This window comes from Strix uralensis, chromosome 9, assembly GCF_047716275.1.
Source record: "Strix uralensis isolate ZFMK-TIS-50842 chromosome 9, bStrUra1, whole genome shotgun sequence".
NCBI lineage: Eukaryota > Metazoa > Chordata > Aves > Strigiformes > Strigidae > Strix > Strix uralensis.
The window spans coordinates 9,930,697-9,954,770 of NC_133980.1; the positions used below are offsets into that span (position 1 = coordinate 9,930,697).

General features: G+C 43.2%; 1 long non-coding RNA gene across 2 annotated transcripts in view; it reads left to right on the forward strand.

The window, feature by feature from the left end:
* The window catches only part of LOC141947442 (uncharacterized), a 49,326-nt gene extending 34,284 nt beyond the window's left edge, over nt 1–15,042 (forward strand). For both annotated transcript variants that reach the window (XR_012630119.1, XR_012630120.1), the window contains exons 2-6: nt 417–584; nt 1,564–1,933; nt 7,308–7,459; nt 12,400–12,473; nt 13,741–15,042. This is a non-coding gene — a long non-coding RNA (uncharacterized LOC141947442). The remainder of the gene's footprint in view (nt 1–416; nt 585–1,563; nt 1,934–7,307; nt 7,460–12,399; nt 12,474–13,740) is intronic.
* The last annotated feature ends 9,032 nt before the right edge of the window (nt 15,043–24,074 follow it).

Sequence of the window (24,074 nt, forward strand, 5' to 3'; positions counted from 1 at the left end):
AACCATCTTGTATAGCCATAATAAAAACACAAATGAAAAAATTCATCTCTTAATGAGAGGCTTAGCCTTTTTCTAACACATCCCTAATAATAGGAAAACAATCTTTAAGTGTTTTTAATTTAAATTGTTTTCATGCTTAATTCAAAATTGCTAAATAATATTATCATGTGTCTATGTATCTATTTAGCATTGAGGCGTATGATATTTCAAAGCAATTGAACCAGTTTTGAAAGGAGGAAGAGTCCTTTACCATGCCTGTATTCACTTTTTAAAAAATGTTTGTTAATACACATACGCTGGCCTGCCTTTTTCTCATCCTTCCAGCAGAAATTAAATATAAATCTGGGGCAAAAGATCGCCTATGTGCTTTTTGCTTTTCATACCCAAATCTCCTGCTTTATTTTTTTCACCCATAGGATCTGCAGGATCTCCCCCTGTGAGAGGCAACTCAGCAGCTCAGTCCCCTCTGCCATCTCAGCACTGCCAGTGGAGAAGCCCAGGAGGAGCGCAGAGCAGTAGCTGAGCAGCAATTTGAATATTCATATTTAACTCTTCAAACAACAGAAGATACTTCAAAACCATGTGTGAGACAAAATGCCATTAAACTTTCAATCATTAAACCTCTGTTTAGCTGTACTCCAGAAATGAGCAGTTCATAACAAACGGGGAATTCTGATTGACAGTTTGCTATCAGGAGCCCTTAAGTAGGATTTTTCCAGCTGTAACGCAGTGTACTCTTCAGTGCTCCCTTTCGCAAGATGCTATTTCAAGTATAGGAGCACGAGGAAAATTTACATAAAAGCTTTGTATATAGTACGTGCTTGCTCTGAAATTAAGAAGCACCAGTTTTCCCCTTATTGTTTTAGAAATGAAGAGTGCATTTTGTTTTCTTGTTTACTTAGCACGCTCTGATCCCTTGATGTGTTTCAAGCGTTTTCTGTCAGCATCACGAGACCTTGCTTACCTGGTAAATTTTATGTGTGAAATGATTAGTGTTCAAAGTGCCTGAAAAAAACAACAGTAACGATGTCTGACAACTTTTCTTTTTTTTTTTCCCTCTGAAATAATATTTCATGGTACATTAAATGGGTTACACAGTCTCTTCTTAACAGACCCAAGCAACGTATTGCCGCATACTTAATGTTTCATCAAGCAGCTAGTTTTTAAAAGGAAAAAAGCTGAAGGCAGCATGGAATCCTTCCCTGAGCCTTTTCTCAGTTTGTTCAGAATTTGATAAGGAATGGTAATAACTTGGAGACAGATAGAGAAAGAAAAATAAATTTTATTTCACAATAAACCTCTTAGTGTGTCATTTGTGATCACAGGCAGATACCAGAAATGCTACTCGTTAAATCCACTGAACATTACTGTTTCAGAAGTCAAACTGTTTTTCGCCAAACTGCTTTCTTGATACTTCGGATGTAGCAGTTAGAACCAGAGCAGCCCAAGGAGAGAAGCAAACAATTAAAACATTTACGTATTTGATTCCTGATAGACATCCCTACAAGGTAGGTTTTAACATTTTTTTCCTCTTAATTTTTTTTTTTTTTTTTTTTTTTTCAGTAAGAAGGATAAGCTTGGAGTGCCCAGTCACCGTGGTAACTGCCAGAAAAATTCTCCTGAAGTTTGAAGAGGTCAGCTAACGGGGTCAACAACTCTGGCCTCTCTCTGAGCTGGGCCTGGCAGGCTCCATCCTGCGGTTGGGGTGTTAGCGCAGGCTGAGCCCTGGGAGGTGGACCATTCCAGCTCTGATATAAATTTTTTGAGTCAGTTCACGGCCTGGACTCTCCAGGTGGCCTCCAAAATCGATTGTGACCTTGTGACCCTGTCTAACGGAGGCATAGCATCCAACCTAAGCAAGGATTTAGCCAGGAACGACAGCTTTCCACTGAGTGTTATTGGGGACAGTACAAACAGTTTTGGAAGCAAGGAGGTAGGTATGAAGAGTAGAGGTCATTAAAAGCATATTAAAAAACTATTTCAAAAATCCTTGTTAGTGGAAAGTTTTTATTAGCAGTAACTGTTCCTTAAATAAACTCCTCTGGCAACTTTTTTTTTCTTTCCTGACGACATTGTATCAAGTATTTCAGTGCATTAATATATGAAAAATTGGCACTTTATATATTCCAGACCGAACTATTATTTTATCTACCTCTGGATTTTGAACTTGTAAATTAAGCTGACTGACGTGTTAAACTAGATGTCTATGAAGAATGTTTTTTTCCTTAATATCATAAAACCCAGGAAGCTGCTTATTAAAGTGGGTTGTTTATTTTAGGACGTAACCTCTCTAATATGTGCATTCTTTTTACATTCAAAAGACTCTTATTCTGTCTAATTTTTAAAGTAGGAAATGAAGTAACATTCAGAATAACGTGGAATGAAAGTGTGAGAGTTTCACAGGCTAGTTCCTTTACTGATTTGTAATACAAATAGACAAGCCACAAATATGGTTAGGCATTTTTGCAGAAGAAAACTGTGGTCATGCTAAGATCATATTTACAGAGAATACAATATTTTTTCCTTTAAGATTTTAAGCAACAAACTGTGTGGGGGAGGGAGAGGCTGCTGCAGAGATCTGATTTTGTTATCAAATCTAGAAACTTGCCCTTCTGAGCAAGTGGGTTTGCTTTTGTGTTTTATTCCTGCTTCTACAAAACCTCATCTCTGCATGCATTGCTCACATGAGTAACCGGCAGTCATCAGATGAGTAAGTGGAACTACACCGAGGAGCAAAGTCCAGTCTCCCAGGTGGAAAACACTCTCAGACTTTAAGTGACTTTAAAACTGCTCTGAAGGAAGAAAATTGCATTAATATTTGCTCCCAGTCTTAGAAAAATTATGCAAATTTATCCCAGCGGGAATCTTGCCCAAACACTTCTTGTGCGTCGCAAAAGAGGGTCTTTCTTCCCAGTCACTTACCTGTTGAGCAGTTCCCCTGATTTGGAGGAGCTGTGCAGAGACGGGGCTATTAAATATGGGTCAGGATGAGAGTCTGAGCTGCTCTACCTGCTAAGTATCATTGTACTGCTGAGAAGTCCCGTAGGTTACAACAGCAAGAGTCTCTCTAGCTTTTACTCACTGTAACGCCTTGCTCTGCAGAAAGTCCTCCAAAATCCATGGATGCCTGTTGGCCAAGGTTTTACCTCTCATAGAGTTGGCATGATCTGCTCTGGTGGGGTTATTTGAAGAGCAGGAGCTTAATTACTAGGAATAAGAAGCGGGGTGGGGGGTGGGGGGCAGAACTGTGCCCTGAAATAGTTGAGGGCCCAGACCTGCACATGCAGATATCAGTGGTGACACTCTAGCTAATTCCACTCTGAATACTAATCGTAGTTTGTTGCTGTTGTTGGTTTTTAACAGAACTATGCTGAAAACAATTTATTCACATTAGCAAGTGTGTTGATTCAGGGGAGTGCCTTGTGTGACTACGCTTGGCAAGACATAGCCTACAGCCCTCAGTGAGGACCAGCATGTTTTCTTGGTTTTCAGAAAAAAACATTTGAAAATAGGAATGGTGAGCAGCTGGAAGGTGAATCTTCAATATTTGCAAAAGTATCTGCAGAATTTTTAGCAGCTTTTTTTTTTTTTTTTTTAAATACTTGTGTCTTCTTTGTAATGTGAGCATACAGTACACCAGTTCTACCTGACAAATGGGATCACTTCTAAAACAGATGATACAACTGTTCCACTGGAACTTTTGGACCAAAATTGCCCCAGATTTGCCCCACAGCCTCAGGCTTGGAATGGGGAATCGTTGGCAGACGGAACAACAAAGGGATCTCAAGAACTTGGACTTGCTGCAAATTCTTTAGTGTTTATTTCTGTAGATCCTATTGAATTTATAATCAACTGCAAATATACAAATGTCACTTGAAACAGGTCCTGGGCTTGCATCTTTTGTACCTCTTCATGTTGTTCAGTTGTTCATCCACACCCTGGGATGTGGAGTGCCTAGAGGCACGCATGTTAGCGGTAGCAGTAGTTAGAGGGACTATTCGCCTTCCTCTTCCCCTCCAGCTCAGTGAAGCGGTCACTCAGATTCATTTGATTCCTTGAAATATTTTCTGAAGTGCAGGCTCTTTTAATTTTAAGAGTGATATATATGAATGGGCTTAATACAGTGTTAGAGATGAACGGTCAGAATCACCAAAGGCTCTCATGGTTCCCAGCCTCTATCCTATGGATCACTGATAATCCATGAGGCCTTAGCAAGTTTGCTGCAGGTGGTCTGTGGAACTGTATTAAATAATAATGTTCATAGTCTTCAATTAAAATTTTGACGAGAAGAGTGTGTGGCAGTCTGCAAGAAAATCTGAGAGCTGAGAGTAATCTACTAGCCAGAAAGCTCTGAGGATGTCTGCTTTACAGGAATGTGTCTCAGCCTGTGGTCCATGAGGCATTAGAAGGTATTTTGAGAATGTTTTCAAATTAAATACATGCCCAGTTAAATGGATGCACTTTATTACTCATGCAAGCAAGCAAAAGAAAAACAACCAAAAAAACCCACTTCAAAATAAAATGAAGAAAATAAAAGTAATAAATGAACACTGAAGCCTCAGCCTCGTTTGTGTTTGCTTGTATCTAAACCCCACGTTCCCAGCGCTCCACAGAGACAGAGAAGCACTGCTCTGGAAAGCAGCACGTTGCCACAGCCTGGATTGGGACTGGCAAATGTCTGCGCGTTCTGGAGGAAGCAGGGAGGGCAAGCGAGCGCCGGGACTCTCAGGTGCGCTGGCAGAAGGTCCTGAACAAGTCCTGCATTTCCTTCTCCTTTTACTTCTCTCTGCTTTGAGTGTGTGTGTGGCTGGCGTGCAGAGGAAAAGTCAAACTAATTCTGATGCTTTTCCCTATTCTGGGTGGACTAAGTCAGAGAAAGCACTTACGGCAGCCTTTGTGGAAGGGTTACAATGTAGGTTGATACTTTAGGAACTATAGGAAGTTCTTAATCCTTCGCTGCCTACGGGACTGTCATTTATAGACCCGCTATTGTCTCACTCATCTTTTATAAGGATGTTTCCTTACATTAAGGTTCCAAGAGCAACTGGACTTTGCCATTGTTCACAGCTATTTCAGTTTGGGGCTTAATGCACATCTAGTATTCTGTTTATGCTTTCACTGCTCTCCTACGCAGCAGACTGTACCTACACACTGGCTTAGGTGACATCATTCTCAAAACGTTCATTTCTGTGTTTCTTTTTTTTTTCCTGATTTGTCTGTGCATCTTGATTTTGCATTAACCTACTTTATAACAGGTAACATGATAAAGCGTGTGGAACTTTATGCATTTAGTTGGTCATTTCAAGTTCAGTTCTTGTTTGATGAACAGGCACACTTGCTTATAAGAAAGCTTCTATGTGTTGTTTCTCCTCCAGGTTAAATTCCTTTTATAAAAAAAATAAAATCTCTAAGTATATAACAAGAATGAATTTGGCCATGAGCAGAAAAAATGGAGGTGTAGCTTATTCAGGATGTATAAAATTTAGCTTGAAGTTAGTGGTGGTTTAATTACAGGATTTTTTTATTGCTATTCATACAGACACCCATTGTTTTCTGCTTTGATTTATCTCCAGCTCAGCCCCCTTCAGAACCCCATTTCTGGCAATCTCAGCAACACATGAGGGTCTGGCAGCTTCTGCAGACATTGCCATCTTCCCTGCACTGCTGCTTCTTCTGCGCTGTTACACCAGCTCCACAGCCTGTCATTTCTCAGAAGCCCTTAATGATGCCTTTCCTCTGTCATCTGCCCCATGGCTCTTCCAGAATCAGACACTTTTGTCAAAGTTTTTCAAACCAATCTAGAAATAGATACTGAAATAAAGGCAGGTGGTCTGGTGATCGGGTGATGTTCTGCCACTGCCTTCCTGCCCTGCCTTGGGCAGATTACAGACCTTCTCCAGAGCTCAGCTCTTTGTCCATAAAATAAGAATAATAACAACTTTGCAAAGTGCTTTTATATGTCTGAAAGATTTGATGCAAATTAAAAGCTACCTAGATTTTGTCAAACCTGACTCTACCTAACACTCTCCACCTTCTCCACTGCTGTCTTCTGGCTGCTGAAGATTTGCCGATCAGCCTTTTAGAGTCAGGCTTTGGCTTCAGGCCTTGCATGTAGCGACATCTGGGCTTTTAAATTACCCTTGTAATTTAACATACATAGCAGCGCTGATGTACTTTTTTCCACAAGCATTCGCGCTTTGCTGAAAAAAAAAAAACCAACCCTGAACAAACTACAAACAGCCTGATGATGAACGGTCTCGAGTGCCCGGTAACCTTTATGTGCTCCAGGCAGTGCCCAGCTTTATCATGGTCATTAGTGGGCCAGCTCACATCGAAATGTGTGATCTATTCCTTCCTGAGCCGCCGTTACGCCTTGCTTAGCAGTTCCTCTCACCGGTGAGTTGCTCTTGTAGTTTCCAGTTATGTAACCCATCTCATTTTGTGAATATGTGAATTTAACAGCTGTCAGTGTCAGCAGCGGTTGTGGGGGGTGTGGTGTTTGTTTTTTTTTTTTTTTTTTGGCAAGCTGGCATTACTCATCAGTCTCATGGTAGTTTTGTTTGAAAAATGCTTGTGTTAGAAAAAGTGGATTTATCAGCTCAGCACTGTATGGTGCTAGCATGCAGCACAACAAAAGACAAGTGCTCATTTCAGTAACGCTTGCAGCATTTCATGGGGCCCCCAAATAGGCTGAACAAGGCTTCTCTGGCAACTAACCCCAAGTACAGTGGGAAACTGTTAAAGTGGCAGTGTCACTGCCTGGAAAATGGATTTGGTTTTCTTCCATCATTTATTGCTTTTTTTTTTTTTTTTTTTAAATAAAGACTATGAACTGCGTTAGGAATTTCACTGAATATTGGAGAAAAAAGAGGCCTAACTGAAAATGTTGTGCTCTTAGAAGTGTTTTCTTCTCATGGTTTCTTGGAGCGTAGACCAAACTGTCGGTCTGTCCTTCCCAAAGTGGGTCTCTTTTATGGGGAAAAATAAGATACTTGCAGCTTTTTCAAGTAATACTACAAAGTCAGTCGTGCTGCAACCATTCAGGAAGAACTCATTCTCTGTTTAAATCAGTTTATTTTCAGAATGATTTGCTGCACTTACACTTTCTTTTGTAACTGCTCTTCCAGAATGCAAATACAACCTGGAGAGTTTTCTGTATTTGACTGAATGTGTCAGGTGGTTAAAATCATGTTTTAAAACCAGTATTACATACTGCAAATGTGTCAAACTCTTTGTTCACATATATTTAAAACAAATGTATTTTTCAGTATTTATTTGTTTTTTCTCTCTGTTTACACTCCATACAGATGGTGAAGATAAACCTGTGAGTTTCATTTTTGCTGAAAAATCGTCTTTCATGTTTTCATGTTCTCACATACTGACAAGATGCTACAAAACCCATGTGACAAAGATCAGAGGGAAATACTTACTTGAAGAAATCTTTGTCACTAGCTGTATTGTAAGTTTTATAAAAGGTTCAATTTTATAAAATGCATATTCTGGACTAATTGTTCCTCTGCAAGCCCTTATGGTCTCTGCAGCCGCATAGTTAATTAGTTAATCTACTATCTGCCTCTACTCAGGTATCCAACAGAAGTCAGAGCTGGGTAAAACATGTCTTCACAGATCAGTTACATCTATTTTTAACTTTTATTTGCTAAAATGTGATTGTTTACTGTAACTTGCATCCAGACAAATGTATTTAAACATGCACCCTTTTAAGGCTGCACAAAAGGCAAATGCATCCCGCTGTGGGGACACACGCACACAAACAGGTTTCCGTGTGTTCACCTCCCACGTGGAGGTGTGCTCCAGATGCTGCTGTGGCTGGGTGGGAGGATGGGTGCATGCAGCTCCCACCTCATCTCGGTTCTCCGTGGAGAGAGGTGGCTACAGTGAACTGTCTCTGCGAGGACAGCGGTTTGCGGTTATCAACGGCTGGAGAGCCTGAAACACCCCAGAGAGAGATGCTGAGGCCAGAGACAGAAATGCGCTTCGGCATCACGTCATTGTCTGCACAGAGAGCGTGCAGCCCCTGTAGCCTCCACAGCCCTGCCCGCAGTGTCCTGCAGCGTCCTGTGGGCATACACAAAGCAGCCACTTCTGGATACCAAGAACTTGCTGTGATTAACCCGTCAGCTTTCAAACCCGTCTGAAAACAACGCTGCGGTAACCAGTAAGATGTCTGCATTTCAGCTCGGTACCCAGAAAACTGGAAACTTTCTAGAGTGTTTCTGAAGTAGTGTGGACAAATTGGAGACCCTTGGTTCTTAGCCAGGCCAGGCACAGATAACATAACGAAATGATGCTTCAGGGAAGCAGGGACAGTGTTCAGGCAGGGGTGGTGTTCAGGAGTTCTTTCTCCCTTGACTGGAGTAGGTTTGAAAGCTATGGAGAGGCAGCAAGAACAGGCTGGGGAACCATGCTTTGAGGGCATGGAAACTGTTGAAGACCTTCCATCACTGGTACTCCAATGCCCTCTCTCTTGTTTGCACCCAGGGCAAAGCCATGCAGAGACTACTCACTGCCTTCTCAGGCCTGATAGTGAATGCTGTGTCCTTCATGACTCCCTGTACCTTCACATTTGTGGCTCATCCTCTGGTGCCTGGCAGGGCACTCGGGGACAGATACACTGCAAGACCCCAGTGTAAGAGCGTAACTAAGAAACACAGTTGGAAAGGCCAGAAAAAGGTTATATCAGTAACTGTGTAAAGGTGGGGGTGGCTGTTCTGTCATGGAGAGCAGGTACTGAAACATTTCTCCCACACCTACCGCAGCAAAGCTGTGGTTGTTGACTTGAGTGACGGGGGAATGGGGGACTGGGATGTCTCAGTCCAAACTCCCTTAAGCCTTGGCTTGATGGGTGAGATCTCAAGCATAGCCAAAGCCTGTGACATTAAAGGCTTTATAAAAGCAACAGTGCCAGTTTAAAACCAACCTCCCACGTTACCAGCAGCACCAGCAGGTGTAATGTGATCCAGGCAGCCCAAGCCAGGGAGTAAACAAACTGCTGCTTTCTGAACAAGTTGCACCGGAGAAATGCTCCTTACCGGGAATTACAGCAGATATTTGCACTGTGAACTGTCTTGCTATTGAAAGACCTATGAAAATGGACAGGCCGCTATGACTGTTAATTCCTCTTATTTCACACAGGTTTTTCCCTTTACACCCAAAATGAGGTAGGGGGAAAATTGTGGGGAAAGATTTCCTTAATAAGCCTGTAAAGTTTAGTGGGATTTGGCCTGATCTAGCTCCTTGAACTTCAGTGGGGTCTGTTGCTGGGTTTCCCTAAGCCAGAGAAAACAATCCTATTGCTTCAAAACTGCCAAGCCAGTCAGCAGCATTTAATATTGTCCCCAAGGGAGCTGCTTCCCTGCTCTTCTGTTGGGTTCCCAGTCCCATCTCCAGTGAGCAATATTAACTTAAGGGCTTTTTATTTGGCTACAACATTGGTCACTTTTTCCTCCTTCAATGCCAATGCTTAAGCTGCCCAGCTATGGTGAATTCATCCTCCATAGACAGCCTTACTGTACTCAGACCTTCTCTGGCTGTTTCTTGGGTCCAGTTGAACAGAGGTTGACTGCACCGTTTTAGACCATCTCGGTGTTACTGCCTGGCTCCCTAGCTGGGAGAAGTGCATAAAAGTAAAAAAAGGTGCATCTGTCCAAGTAGAGTTTGGACCTTGACAAGTATTATGGGCTTGGCAGGCTCTAAAACTCACTGCAGAGTCCTTGGAGTGAGTAGACCGTGGGCACACTACGCTGAGGTACCAGCAGTCCAGCTCTGCTCCTGTGTTTTTGCCTCCCAGCCTGGGTCCCATCCTGTCCCAGAGAGACTGCCCCCCGGCCCCATGCCTACGCTCTGGTTACTCATGAGTTATGATAACACATAAGCAGCTTAGAGAATTCTTATCAGAATAAGTTGAACACAGTGCAACATTTAACTCTTAATGACAGCCACCTCTGACTGTGAGTGACATGTTATAAATTATGTTTGAACTGTATTTTTTTTTTAGAGGCAGATATTCCCTCTGCCACCCAGTCAGCCCTGTAACGTTGCACTTGTGGCCTTAATCCCACTTGGATGTGTGCCCTGCTGCCTCCACTTTCCGTCACTTGGGTACTTTAGTATTCTTGAACAAGTGAACAATCTTTGTTTCTGTACCTTATTAGGCCAAAGACCATAGCAGCTAGCGATGGCATCAGCAGGCCCTGCAGGCAGGATTCTCTGCAGACACAGCCAACCTCCAACAAACCCCTTTTTATCCTCCTGTTTCTAGGAAGAATTATGATGGTGGTGCCCTGCTGTTGATCAGTCAAATCTGTGGTAGGCCTAGAGATAAGTCCTGTAAGTGTGGTGTACTGTAAAACAGCGGCTCCCATTCATTAGTAGCTTGTGTGTAATAAACCACCCAAAGGAGGGGGGTGGGGAGGGAGAGGGACGAGCAGCTGCAGTATGCAGGAACAAACAACACAACTCATTCTTGGGAGCCAAAACTTTCTAATTTGCTGCTGGGCTGCTGGGAGCACTCAAATTCTTTCTGATAATACGCTCGTGCCCTCGATGTCTCTCCCTGCGTTTCCCGAGTCCTGCTCTCTTGAGGTCCCTGAGTCTGGGGATAGTTTCACTTTGAACCCAAAACACAGAGGGTAGTTGAACAGGGAGGAGGGGAACACATTGGCTGCCCAATGTTTGCAGACTCCAGCATAAGAAAGCGGTGGACTCAGAGTCAAGTCGTTCTGCCAGGGAATGGCTGTTGCACATATCTGCTTGTGCAGTGAGTAAACAAAACATCACATGGGCTGCAGAGCAAGCACAAGACACAGAGCAAACCCATGTGTATCTGAGGCATGCAGGAGGAACAGAGCATCCCAAATGTTGTTACTGATTTAGAGCCTGGTGGAATATTTAGAAACTTGTATCGCCCAAGAGACAAAACCCCAAACAAACCTCAAATCAGTAATAGGTGAAAAATAATTTGTCTTAATTTCTACCATTTTTTCACACGTTCCTGTAAATGTTTATGTGAGTATAATATTTCCTCACTGAAACTGCTTATAGGCCTGTGAATTTAAATGGTGTCTGCGAAGTATAATGTAAGATGTTGCATGTGTTGAGACATCAGTAGTTCCTAATAATCACATAGCTGTTATTACATTGGTGCTTTACGATCTCAGCCTTGGACCCTTCAACTGCCTGCAGAACATTTCAGACCAGGAATTCAGATTATTGCGTGTTGTACAACTGCTCCCATAGACCAGACCTTTGTGCTAAAGTTTGTATTGCACAAGAAAACAAAATTATTTTCAGATAGATGCTGCTCTGGAGGACTGCTGCTCCTTGCAGGAGATGACAGTGACTGCTTTTTCACAGTGATGTGCCAGGCTGTGACGGTGCTTGGACTGTCTCCTAACATTTGTATAGACAAGGGCTATTTAAATGACAAATTCAGGCTTGGGCCAAACTGCAAGTACTGTTTTTGTAGACAAGGCAAGGTCTCAGATTTGAGTTTTTCCACTTTTCTGCAGGAGATCTATCTTTCTTTCTCCTCCCCTGACCTCTTGGGGAGCTATGCTGTGAGTTGTCAGAGCCTTAAGCTCTGAAATGAGAGGTGCTTCTGCCAGGCTGCTGCTTGGTAAAGTTACCCAGTGGTTTGAGGTAAAAATGTTCCAAAGAGCCCTTGTGTATATCCACAAAATGGTGTTAACTAAATCTGGGCATAAAACGGCCACAAAGGTGATCAGAGGACTGGGAAGCCTGCCATATGAGGAAAGCCTGGGTTTGTTCAGCCTCGAGAAAAGAAGGCTTAAGGGAGACCTTATCACTATGTTCCAGTGTTTAAAGGGTGGCTACAAAGAAGATGAAGACTCCCTTTTTACAATGAGCCCCATGGAAAAGACAAGGGGTGATGGGTACAAGTTATTCCTGGGGAGATTCCAATTGGACACAAGAGGAAAATTTTTCACAATGAGAGCAATCAACCACTGGAATAATCTCCCCAGGGAAGGGGTGGATTCCCCAACATTGGACACTTCTAAGATTCAGCTGGACAGGGGACTGGGCCACCTTGTCTAGACCGTGCTTTGACCAGGAAAGTTTGGACCAGATGATCCTTGAGGTCCCTTCCAACCTGGTATTCTATGATTCTATGATTCAAAATTGTTTTCTCGTCTTCTTAAAGTTTAGGTAGAGAAGTTTAGGTAGTCTGGCACTATGAGTTCCAATTGTGGCATTTTGGTGATTTACAAAGTCAAAGTAATCTGGCATTTTGATTTCCCAAACTTAGATAGATGGGTAGGTGGGTAGGTAGGTGGGTAGGTACATTTATAATCAAAATTCTGTGGTCAGTGCCCATTTCGAACATGGAGCCTGATGTCACTACTACTTGCTTCTTTCCAGGATGTCCAGCTAGAGTTGCAACGAGGTGGACTTTATGGGAATCTGTCCATGACTTCTCAACGAAAATGACAAAGGTAACATCTCTGGTAATCACTGTGTACTTTTACTGTATAAGCAGATGGGTCTGTAGCAGAGAACACTGGTCTTTGTGCATTTCACGTGAAATAATGTTATATATCACATGGCTATTATCAAGAGCAGAGCACTTTTTGGATGGACCTGCTCCCCAGATAGTAGGCAACATACAGCAGTTACCTACCTGTGATCATGTTGTCAGCAAAACATTTGAAGTTATAGATGAGACCAGCAAATTGAGTGAATGTGCTGGGTAGGTATGAAATCAGGGGAGGGAGTTTTTTCTGAGGGTTTGAGCCCCACCTCTAGCACCAGCAAAGCCATGTAATCCTTCCCTTTGCAATTAGAGCTGCAAAATAACCCCCGGGCCAGAGCACTCACACAAGGAGCAATTAGACAAGCTAGACAGTGGGAAAAGCTAAAAATAGTAAATAATATGCCTCCACAAAAATACCTTGAATCATTAGAAAAGGATGTTTTCTGAATTTCCTGGGAATCCGTTACTGCTTTTATATTTTCATAGTGTTCTGCTAGAAGGTCTATATTCTAACTGTTCTTTGACAGAGGTAAAGATGAGTAACCCAACTCTATTCTTACACTTAAGACACTGAAAAAAGCTGAGTAAATCCTGAGATTTTCATATCTAACCAACTGAAATTGGGGGAAATTAATTGGTTCATATTGAACTGAGGCAAAATATGCCTCAGTGCTCTCTTAAGAAAAGCAGTTAACTAATTTGGGGATAAAAAATGACTTATTTTGGCTTATTTAATGGCTCAACCCAGTTTTCTTTAAAAAAAGGATATATGAATCAATGATATTCATCCATTAGCTGAATCCAAACTATTAAAAAAACTCTTCTTTTAGAAAGTATATTATTTGTGAAAGGCTGACAACTGCTGACTTATTTTGCAGTACTCCTGAGCTGGATGAAATGTAAAAAAAAAGGCTAATCAAAGCAGGATATTTTTAGTCCTTTGCAGGGAACTATATACGATGCTATTTAATTAAGAATGACTCTTAAAGGATGATTTGGCTTTTTCTTGCAGAGAAATTACATTTCTGATGCAATTTTAAAAATGTAACAAAACTCAGACCTGAGGCTTGCAAAAAGCAAAGCAAAAAAAGTATGTTCAGAATCAGCTGTTTACTAATACAGGTGAAAAAGGGGCTACAGGTTGCTATGATTTCTTTTCGCTGGTAACTTGTGTATGAAAACTGTTGTGAACAGTAAATTACATTCTGTTCTGTCTTTTCTGTCTACAGGAGATAACTCAAGAGGAAACAAAACCTGTATAAAATTAAACAGCAAACTCTGTGTGGATCTGTGTGCACATACATGTGTGCATGCATGGACTGTTGCTGGCATGCCTGTTTTCAAGTGGAAGTTTCAGTGATGGATGACTTAACATAAACTTTAAGTGTATGGCAGACTGGTTTTGTGTGGTGCCTGCTGCTTATTTCATGAGCTGCTCTTTCCCATCCCAAGCAAGCGTAACGTGTTGCAGCGCTGTCAGCACCCCACCAGCCTTGTGACAGTTGAGGATGCGCTATTGAAATTCCAGGAGCATTTTTCCCACTGCTGACTTGGAGCAGAAGCAACTTTGGTGGCGAAGGGGTTGCACTGGGGCCAGCTGGGCTCTTGGGGTGCAGCACGTCAGCAGGAGCCCCTGGAGTTCCTGCAGGTGTTGAACATCCGAAGGGTCTCTGGCAGTGTTGCATCCACATCCATCATGTGCATCCAGGCGCGTGAGCGCAGTGGGTGTTTGCTTGTCTGCTGCTGGACACATGGTGACCGGGGCTGGGGAGAGCAGCTCTGGGGCTGGTCTGGGTGCTGGAGTTGCCAAGATCCACCCCATCCCTACAGCTCTGCACAGCCCCCTGGCCTGTGTGAAACTGTGCACGAAGTTTCTTCTAAACATGAATTTAATACGCTTTCAGACTTGACAACCTCCTTTTAAATGAAAACGTTTATGTTGAGCAAAAGGCACGTTTGCCTCTCCAAATAAATGGAATTACAGTTTCAAGATCTGACTTAATCCTGAAGCTCTTACACTGTACAGTAAGTAGAAAAGAAAGAGGATTGCTCGGAGGAGCAAGGGTTAGCAGGATCAGGCTCCATTTTATATAATCTTGCTCATTTTCCTTCTGATATTTAATATACCTTTTTCAGAACTCCCACTGGCTGTTTATACTTCACATCTATTACCTAATGGCAAACAACCTAATAAATGAAATTAATGAGGGATGGTACAGAGAGTGCCCATGCAGCTTTCCTGCTAGGAAAATTTCAGGATTGTTAAAGAAACCAAACATGCCATTCTTCCACAAGTATTTTTATCATAAGTTCATGTCCTTTTAAAATTAGTTTCAGGACTTTTCTCAAATGTGTTGTAGCTATTTGTTCTTTTTCTACATTGTTTTCTTCGTGAAACTGTATTTAAAATCTGCATTGACATTTCAAAGGATTTGAGGGAAGATGTTTACAAAGTAATGGTGCCATTTGTAATTGTTATGTTCCTAAAAATGGAATTTCCGATCAGATAACATTAAAATATTTTTGTATTAGCTTTTGTGTGTTTTTATGACATTTATATATTTCTAGTTGTGATTTTGGTACCCGATCCCATGTTACGAGGCTAATTAAAGAAAGTGGGATCAAAAGTTCTATTGTTCCTACAAGTCAATCTCTTCTACAGCCCCACTACTGGTCTTGGTACTCTCTGAGTTTGATGATTTGGATTTTGATTTAATTTTTTTCTGCTAAAGCCCTCAGCTACCTGTGTCCCAGTTGGTAGATTGTATATTCAAGACATGTAAAGCTGAAAGAAGCCTGGGCAAGAAGAGTAGTTTGTTTAAGGGATGCATTCAAATGAGTCTCCAGCAAAGACTGAAATGAAGACTGAATGAAATTTATTGTGGCAAAGTTTCCTTCGTGGGCTGCAAAAAAATATGTACAGAGAATTGGACAAAGAAAGTTTTACAAGCTTCATTTGAAAGCTGAACCCTCTTGTATGGAAAAAAAAAAATCCTCCTGAAAGATGAAACTTAGTTTTTCCTGTGCAAAGAGGAAACCTGGCTGGTACTTCATACACTGCTATACTGTGACCCTGTAAGGGGATTTTGTACATGGACAAAAACTGGGCCCAGCAAATGACATGGTCAATGTTAGAGGTCAAGGTGAAGCTTTGCTTCTTCCTTCTGCCTAGGCTGAGCTTTCATGGGAGCCCAACTTGATGTAATGGGGGTTTTCTGCAATACCCTACTGCCTGCACCTCCCTGTGCCCTCATCCCTCATGGCACCTTCCATCCTGCCCTCCATCTTCCCTCGCATCACCTTCCCATCCCGACCTCCCTTCGACAGAACAAGGGGATGGCTTTCTGCCCGCTTGGCCCGCAGACTTGGCTCGGTGAGGGGTTAGAGCAGCGGAGACCCGCTGAGGCTGCCACCTGCTGAAGCCCCATGGGGACCCCAGGGGCACCCTCCGGACTGTTTGGGCAGACTGGAGCTGGTGAAACCCCTCACTGTCACTGAGATTGGGTGGGCAGTGGTGGCCTGCACCAGCCCATGTCCTGCTTGCACTGTCTTACCTGCATGGGGGGGATGGGGAGGTGGGGGTGGTGTCTAGGGCAAACATTGCTTTCGTGAAACAAGTTTATCAGCTGTGGGGCGTGATTTTGGTGCACAGGGCCAAACTGAGCCAGAAATAAAGGAGATTCCCAAGCATCGTCTCTACCCCATTGCAGGGTTTGGCTCTTGCTGCTGTAATTCTGGAGTGAAATGAGCAGTCTGTGCTAAGAAAATAAAGCAGTGTTTTAACCTTTTGCAACTGCAAATGATCAAAAGCAACATTTAGATTTAAAAGAAACTATTCTTTTCCTGACGTAGATGTTGCATGAAACATCTTAGCCAGTTCCAGGTTGAAACCAGCTTACTTTTTCTTTTTAGATTCAAATTTAAACTAGTTTCTGTTCAAAGTTTTTAAAGGGACATACACATCATTCTTCAGCATGACATCTGAGTCTCACCCCCTACCAGGAAGGATACCTTAACATCCCTGATGCTGAAAAGATTAGCGAGAAAAATAGCTTGGTTTTTTGTACATCACTTCACATGGTCACTTGGTACTACTTGGAGTAAAGTGAGTTCGTTGTAACTCCTCTGCTTTGTGTTTCAACTTTCAGTTTCCATGAGCCTTTCTGTGGCTGTGCAGACATGGACAGAGAAAAAAATTAAAAAGCAAGGAAAAGTCTGCCCTCAGAAAAATCACCATGTGCATTATACAGGCTACATGGGCTAGACACAGGTGGGCTATGTGAAAAGAAGATTGTTTTGTAGTTGATTTTGAGGGGACCATCAAGTTATCAATGTCTCCCTAAAATAAAAAATCAAGCTAAACCATCCCTAAGCACCAGTGTAACTGTACTACAAACTGGTTTTGCAGAAATTGCTTTAAACACAACTGTGAAATCGATGTGGGCAAATCTGTGAATATTTTTCTCTTAAGTTTTTTTAAGCAGAAATCAAGGAAAGTTTTTTCTTTGTTTGTTTTGTGACAGGGAAACAGACCACAGTTATGCAGAACTAATATATTATTAAAGTATTCCCTCCATATCTCCCTATCTTTCTCAAGCCATTCCAGCCAAAAGCTTTTGTAAGCGTGTGGGGGCAGCACTGACCTTTTAATTCTGTTTATATGATGACTAGAAAAAATAAATCCCTGGTCGAGGAGGACCTGAACTTGTAGGAGTTGCCTCAAGATGTTTTAAGCAACTGTGACTTGAGGTGTTTCTGCAGGCAGCCAGCCCTGCTCCAGTTCTCCCGGCTGGCAGCAGGCACCTGTGGGGTTGTCACTGGTTTAAGGGAGACACAAGGGCACAAGAACTTGTCCCAGTAGGCCTAAGAGATGGACAGTGCTGAGGTCTTGTGCCTGTGAGTACTTACACACGCTCAACATCTTCTCAGATGTGGTTTTGCTCGTGCCAGCATGGGAGCCCAGTGCTGAGGCTGGTGGTTGGGCCAAGGTTCCTGGGTTGCTCTTTGCAGTGGGCTGAGGTGCTTGGTGGGTGCTCACCAGCTCCGGAGCAACCTGTGGGGCTGCCTCATGCTTACGGCAGGTTCTGCCCATCAGCGTGACTCGAGGCTGGCAGCATGGAGGTTCGCAGGCTGGCTGTTTGAGAAACACCCTCTGCCACACCAGCCACCTCCCTGCTGCCAGCCATCTCCCTGCGGCACCACGCAGGCGAACAGGACCGAGAGAAGCAGCCATGAACGCAGGGTAGGCCTTGCACCACCGACAGGGACACAGCTTGGTAACCCGGGACTGAGCACAGCTCTGCAAAAGCACGGGGGGATGGATGTTCAGTGGTGTGGCTGTGGCATGTCTGGTCCCAGAGCTTCCCTCGCTCCGGGACAGTCGCTCACCCAGCCCCACAACTCACACTGCTGTTTGAGTTTGCTTTCAGCTCGTTTTGCTCCCCAAAGCAGATCCTGTGGGAGCCTCTTCTCAAGGGACGTGTTTCAAAAACACATCCATGGAGGGTGAGGATGCAGTTAATGCACAGCAGCAAAAAGAGAGAGAAATACCCATTGCATCTGTGAGATGAGAGATTGCAAGGCAGCCCATGGGCTGGCAGGAATGGGGGGCATGTTAGTCTCTGTCCCTAGGAGTCAAACAGCAGCTTTCAGCAAATATATCCTTTTTATTCCTTTTATTTATTTTTTTTTTTTCCTCAGCCACTTGCTCCTACAGCACTGCATGAAGATACGGAGGCACAACCAGTGCAAACCCACAGCCACTACCCAGGGCTGCGATCCTGTGCGGTGCTGAGTCTCCGCACGGAGCCAGCCAGTGCCCGCTGCTGCCATCAGCGCCGGGGGGATTAAGGGCATTTCACAGCTTTCAGGCACAGGAACAAATTGTAAACTGTAGTGTTGCATCCATGTGTGAACACACACACACACACAGACACACAGACACACAGAGAAAGCCGCCAGCAGCTGATGCTTCACACTAATCACTCTTATAAATGCCTCTAATTAGACTTATAAATACCTCTAACTTTCCTACAGGGAACAAAATGCCCAACGGACTTAATGTAAACTCAGGGGAAAAAAGAGTTAAAAAGATGAGTAAAAGCTATTTTTAAACCTGGCAAGTCCTAGACCAGCACTCTGGAAAATTCAACCAGTACTACAGAAATCCTAAATTGCAGTGCCCTGCACCCCACCGGAGCCCTTCAGGCTGCTGGAGGGGAGGCGCAGCATGGGCAGATTGGGGGTGAGCAGCCGGGGGAGGGGCTGCAGCCCTCAGCCTTTGTAGCCGGAGGGCGAAACATTGGGATCCTGCAGAGAGGGAACACAGAAACCCTCAAGGCAGAGAGAAATAGGCCTAGACAAAAGCCCGTTACATGGTTGCAAATCACCCCACTGCTGTTATTTTATTTACCGCTGTCCGCAGGAGGATTGTTTTCTCTTGCAAAATTTTAAGCTTTTCTTTTTTTTTTTTTTTTTTTCTTCTTCCCCCCCCTTTTTTTTTTCCCTCCTCCTTGCTTCACAACAGTGGTCACTTATACCACAGTGCCACATACAGACTGAACTCACCTCCGCTCCCAGGCAGGGAGGGGGTGCTGCCGGCAAAGGCCTCCCGCGCATCTGCGCCCACAGCTCTGGGTGCTGTTTTGATGAAAAAAATAAACCTTTTTCCCAGGAAAGAGCCCATGGGCAGCTTATTTCAATGTCCAGGTGAGGAGCACAGCACAGCCAAGCCACCCTGCATGTTGGCTGATGCACAGGCACTCACACAACCCCCATGACCTTCCCTGCTGTGCCAGTAAAAACTCCCAATGATTATCATAAAACTTTTTTCGTTAATCTTTTTCAAAGGATCTCTATATTATTTTTTGAGGGTGTAAGAAAGAGGAACAAAGGCCTGTTCAAGATCAATAAATTCATTAATTTCTTGAATGTTTGTTTGGGAAATAAATTCCCTTTTCAGTGTCTCCGCAGTGCCCTGGAGTCATGCTCATCTTCCGCACGCTATTCAGGCTGATTAGGTTTAGGACTGGTAGATTTTAACCATCGTGGTGAATACGAGTCCTCAGTAAAAACAACCTGTGGACTTTTGTGCTTTGAAAGAGGTGCTAATATAGACTGGGATTTGCTGGCAGTTTCCCCCACCTTCAGCTTTAGGGTCTGTAAAACACCTTTTGGACGTTATCTGCCATGCGCATGAAATCATCATCAGCTTGGAAAGGAAGAAAGGAAGAAGAAAAGACAAAGACTATGTCCCTGTGGGGAAGAAATGACTCCTGTCCTTGCTGTAAACATTTTTTTTGCAGTGGTGACTGTGGTGGCCTGGCTGTGGGGAGCACAGGGTGAGTGTGGGGGGACCCCTGTGAAGTCCGGCTGCCCCAGCCCCAACCAGCCACCCTGCAGGTGGGAGGTGAGCTCTCCCTCCTCTGACAGGTATTTACAAGGTGTTTGAACAGGTAATTAGCGCCCAAACCAGGCTTCAGGAAACCCTCCTGGTCATCCCGCCGCAGCACAGGCAGTGAGCTGGAGGGCTGATTTTCGACGGCTGATTTACCCCGAACAAAGGCTCCAAACAGCACTGAGCGCCCGACTTAGGGATGGTAACTTTAGAGCCAGCGGGCTCCTTTCCCATCAGTTTAAAACAGTGTTATTTTTTTCCAAGCTGATAACATTTTAAACATATTGCAAGATGGAGTTTTCTTGGGAGGCAGGGAAACCCGTGAATTTGCTATAAAAGAAACTTCTGTGAATAAGGAAACCCATCCTGTGAATTCACCTGTTGCCAGCCAAGGAGAAATGTTTGGTGTTTTATTTCAATCAAGAATTTGCCGCGTATCTAGTGCTTTATCTAACCTCACTCTGGGAGATTTGATGTTACACTTGGCAGAGCTCTCAGGTCCAAGATGCTTTATTATGCTGTTCTCTATAAGTTTTAACTTTTAGACTGGTGGAATAAAAATATAGCCTGAAATCCTTGCAGAATAGGCAATGTGCATTTAATGTGGCCCAAATGCATCTTGAATTTTTTATCAGAAGTTTATATAAGCACCTGATGCTGTTGAAAAAAAAAACCAACCACCACACCACTTTTTTTTCTAGAAACAAAGTCTTAGAAATGGGCAGCCTGTCTGTGGCTATCAGGAGATCTTTTTTGGCCTTGATCAGCAACTGGATCACCTGCACATCCTCCTCTGTGGGTCTGGAAACCCAACAAGCCCTGCCTTACGGTTACCAGCTGAGGAAAATTGCCATGGTGCTGCTAGTATATATCTTAGCCATATCCTGTTGGTTTAAACTCTGTCAGTTCAGTGCAGCTGTCCTGAAGTTTGAGCAATCCAGCTACTTCAGGTGAAGCACAAGGGCAGTGGGTACCAGACAGAGACATTTGCTGTATAGAAAGAGGTTTGTGTCTCACACCTCCATTTTTATCAAGCCTTGCCTACTGACCTTTATTTTTTTAACTTTATACAAAGACAGAGCTGTTCTGTAGCAGGAGATTTTGATGGGTAGTCTCAGCTTCTCAGTATTTGTATAATACCATTGACTACATGGACCAACGTCTGCAGTCTTGACTTTCTTCAGTCCGCTGCATTTAAGGAGGTCACTCTCAGGTGGGGTGAGTGCTGAAACATGTGCTCATGCTCTGACCATTCTTGACCATATTTCTTCATCTAAATCTACTTTTCACAAATATGGGGTGCTTGAACTGCAGCATTTGGGGCTGCCCTTCATCTCAAGTAGTAGCAGCTCCCAATGAAGGTGCAGCATCAGCTAGCTGGGGACATGACTTCTGACGTTATCAGAGCTGGAGCCACTCAGGCTGTGTCTCATAGCACTGAGATTGCCCATATACAAAATGAATTTAAGATTACTGCAATTCACTGGCCAATGCAGGACATGGTCCTCTTACAACCTCTAATTATGAGTGGTAATACCTTGAGCACAGGTGGTAAGATTTTGTTCTTATGGTGTTAAATGTTGGGCCTCACTGTCTGGTGCATCAGCTAAGGCTGCAAATAGGAAACCTTTTCTGCAGTGAAGACCCTACTTAACCTAGCTCAATAGGACCTACCTGTGGCTTTTATTAGTAGAAAATTCATGCCACCTGTTTGCTTGCAGTCCCTCAGTGTGGGTCTGGTTGGTGCCTAACAGTTGCTGTTTCCTCTCCAGGTAAGGCTTTTTACTTTTATTGCTATTTGTATGTTTTTTCTTATAATTTATAAGGTATGTTGTTGTTTTTCTGGAGAACAGGAAAAAAAAATCAATCTTTGCTCTAGGAGAAGGATGGGTATACAGTAACTTCTGTTCTGTGGGAGGTGGTTTGTTTGTTTAATGTTGTTGTACTGTGTGCATAACCTGTAAATGTGCTTAAATCTGGTAGTGTTTTTCTTGAAACAACTGAGTTTAATGTATAAGCTCATGCTGAAGTTGAAAATAATTAATGCACTTAATTTCAAATGACTACAAAATTAATTCTGTGCTCAGAAAACATGTATTCTTCATGTGGGATAGCAGTGCTGTGACATAACTGTAAGTAGAATAAAACAAAGTTTGTTGCTTTGATAATAAGTATCTTCTTAACCACCACACTGCATCTTGCTGAGTACAGAGAAGTATAACAGCAGCCTGTGTTAGCACTGAAATGGTGAGTGGTTTTAGGAGTCCTAGGGATATTCTGAAAACTAATATGAAGAATAAGTTAACTTTGTAATTTTGTGAAAATGAGGAGTAATGTAGGGACCTGTAGTCTGGTCCATCTGTAGACGGTGAAGCCTCTTAATGCTAAGTACTGGAAAGGTGTATGGTAAGAGATGGTGATGTTGCCCATCAAAAATCCTGGGTTATACAGAGAAAATGTTAATAACCCTTGGCTTGTTTGTCTACTGGTTTATGCAGTTAGGGAATGTTTTCCAGCTTTTCTGCCTGGGATGGGAGACATGTCCTTTATTTATTTGTAGCTCAGAAGTATTTGTAACTGCAGGAATGGGGTTTTTAAAGACCACCCTAAATGCCTGTGAGATTGCTGAGAGCACCTGGTGTTCCTGCTCTGAGCTGGGGTATGGGGCTCAGCATGGATGTGCAATGGGTGCGCAGCACTGGGAGCACCAGTGCAGGTCTCTCCTAGGCTGTGTCCTTTCCCAGCAGCAAGGGCTGGAGCACATTGGTGGAGACATTGGGAATGTGGGAAACTAACGATCAGAGAGCAGAGTCCTGTTTCTGCCTCCAAAGGGGATTTGTGTGGTGGGGTGGGTGAAGAAAACTTATTTTTCTGGCTGTCCCATATAAGTGCTTTTTTGTATTGCTCATGAGCTGGGGATTGGGCAGCCTCACGACCCTGCGAGTCCTCTGCAAGCTCTCCCACCTCATCTAAAAATGCTTCCCAATGGAGGATGGGGAGGGATGATGTTTCTTGGTGACCGACCAGGAGAGCACTGCTCTGATCTGCAGTGTTCACTTGTGAGAGTCAGAGCTTTAGTCTTGGGGTTCACTTGTTAAAGATGGTGGTAGCTGAGTGAATATTTAAAGGTTATCTGTTGTCTTTAGGCCAGGTACAGTTAGGGCAATTGCCACAAACATCTTTTAGTGTTTTAGAGCTGTGTTTGGGGACACTTAAAGTGTGTAATTAATTTAATCACGTTCCATCCTACTCATACTTTCTTTTTTAGTCAGGATCATATCAAATGTAGTTGTCTTTCTTTTCCAGCAACAAGGAAGAAACTAAAGAAAAAGAGTCAAAGTAAGTGCTGTGTACAAACAGCTTTTCACTCTTCATCTGTGTGGAACTTGTTAGTTTCTGTAATGACTTTAATAATGACTAATGTGATGCTATAGCAAAATGTAGTTATTACTCTGCTAAGAGTTCAGGAAATAAACTAGAAAAAATATTTAACTTGCAGGAAGGTTTTAAATATCTTGTTGGAAGCTGCCAGACCTGGGTTCCCAGATCTTTCTCTGCAGAGCACACTTTAACTTTGGACGTACCTTTAAAGACTTTAAACAGCTTGAGACTTGTAGTTTGCCACAGGAGCTTAGAGCAAATTCATGTTTCTAGGTTTTAAACCCTGAGCTGGAGTACAAGAGCCCTGCTCAGGAAGGTAAGGAAAGGTGTAACAAGGTCATTTTGAACCACATACATTCAGGTTGTACCTTTAAAGTCAATTCTAAATTTAATTGAAAGCTGAGGGCAAGGGAGGCAGGGTAGCACCGATGTGCTGACTTATTTTGAAGTGTGCGAGGAGCTGTGCTGTTGAATGCTTGATGAGCTGCAATCTTAATAAAATGGCGCTGAGCAAGTCAGCAGGAAGAGGGACTGGGTGAGATGAAGGATGGAGTTTGGGACGGTTCATGGGGCCGCCTGTGCAGCCTCTCCCAGAGTCTAGTGTGCTCTCAAGTTGATGGCAGCATGTAAGTGTGTGAAAGATGGCGATGAAATCACATGTTTAACCAAAATCTCCAACAGAAGATTTTGCATGATTTTTATTGCACTGGCGAAGTGATGGATGAACAGAACTAACCAGATATGGCTGTTTGAAAATGGAACTGGAAAAAGCAATATTTTCACCAA